General features: G+C 48.7%; 1 protein-coding gene across 3 annotated transcripts in view; it reads right to left on the bottom strand.

Moving 5' to 3' along the window:
• PIK3C2B (phosphatidylinositol-4-phosphate 3-kinase catalytic subunit type 2 beta) overlaps positions 1 to 1,709 on the bottom strand; it is a 60,562-nt gene that overhangs the window by 39,106 nt on the left and 19,747 nt on the right. The gene's annotated exons all lie outside the window — the stretch shown is intronic.

Raw genomic sequence — 1,709 nt, 5'->3', positions numbered from 1 at the left:
GCTGAACACCTGAAACACAAGAACGCATTGCATTAACTTAAACAATATAGACCTTGAAGCAAGGTGCGTGGTTCAGACTAGCAACCTCAGCCAGCTGAGTCCCATGGCCAACAGTCACCATTCACAAAGTGTGTTAACCTTTTAGTAAAGAGACCAGAAAAGACAAAAATAAAAGCAGCTAAAGGGTTTGAAATGCAGAGCGTGAAGGAAGGCTTCAATCTGAACCGTGCCCCTTAGGCCCACTCCGGTCTGCTTTAGAGAGCCTTTTGTGAAGAACCCTTCCCACCTCTCATCCCTGAGGCTGAATTTTTAGATAGGCTTGACAATGGTACTACGTGTCCTTTCTGCTGAAGAGGGGAAGGGTGAGTGGAGAAGGGCTGGAGCCATGGTTGTTGATCTTGCTGCTGAAGTCCAATCAGGTTTCCTTGAGGACAAAACAAGATAAAGGAGGAGAAAAGAACAGCAAGGATAGCAAATTCAGCTTCTGCTTCTAGTGCTGACTCTTACTGCTGCAGAAAGACAGCTACAGCCCCTTCAAGACCGTGCAAACTTGTACCGGTGTTAAGCTATCATAGACGCTGAGTTTCAGCCGCCTTTCTGATTCCAGGGTCACGGCACTACTGAAAAAGATAGTCCTGATCACCTAAAGTAGAACCTTTTTGCATATGAGGCAGGGCAGAAATACCAAAGAAAAATGGGGCTGAACCTCTCCCTGGCTCAGTCTGGTCAGGTCATTTTTTAGGAGCAGGACTATGAAGGCCTAAAGGTGATACAGGAGGGTCCAAGACTCCCAGGAGGTGGTGGAGGTGGCCATGCTCATATTCAAGCTTGCTCTTGTCAGGCACCCCATTCCCCTGATGTCAAGGTCAAATGGTGCAATGGGCTGAATAACACATCCTCTTATTGTACCAGGCAAGCTTAATCTCTGGCACGGTAGTTCTGGTCCATTGATCTCTGCCCTCATGCTCCTCTGGTGGTATCACAAAGCCATTCAAAATGTTTGCAAAGGGAAAGGCAGGGAGGAAGCAGTCCTGTGAACTTAAGACCTGATGCTTAAGCATGGATGAGATTTTGCCAAACACCTACAGGCTGCCCCATCTCCATTACAGGACCAAGAACGGGGGCTTCCTCTCCTTCAGGGAGCCCTGAAAACTCCCAGCTGCTGTGGAGCTGAGATGCACAGGCCCATTTGAAATGCTGAACACTACTAAAGAATAATCAAGGCACGAGTATGCATGGGCTGATCCAGTACATGCCAGACAAGATGAGCCATGTGCACCCTGCCATGTGGAGCCTCAAAACGGCAAGTCACTTTCTGGGATTCAGATGTGGAAAAAAAAGGCAAAGCAAAAAAAAAAAGAGAGAGAGAGATTCAAGCTGCCTTCCTGCTCCTTGGCCCTGGACCAAAGCATCCAAACCACAGTGACCGCAGGGCTCGAGAACATAGAGCCAGGTTCCCCTTTGCCTCCGACAGATCTTGTTTCCTGGAACTCAGCTCTCAGCGGCATAGACACCCGAGGTCCCTGCCAGGCCTGCATGATGCTGCTCTGAGGAAGGATATTTCACCTCCTTTTCCCTTCCTAGAAAAATAAATAACTAACTAAGTGGATGTTAAACAGGAGGGTGGAATGAGCCCAAAGCTTCAGGACATGAGCCCAGGGTACAGTCGGATCCCTGGAGCTGCCTGCCAGCTCAACATCTGCTCTCTT

The sequence above is a fragment of the Alligator sinensis genome, unplaced genomic scaffold (assembly GCF_000455745.1).
Source record: "Alligator sinensis unplaced genomic scaffold, ASM45574v1 scaffold1322_1, whole genome shotgun sequence".
Classification (NCBI taxonomy): domain Eukaryota; kingdom Metazoa; phylum Chordata; order Crocodylia; family Alligatoridae; genus Alligator; species Alligator sinensis.
The sequence above is the reverse complement of the archived record's forward strand: the minus strand, read 5'-3'. Positions and strand labels throughout refer to the sequence as shown.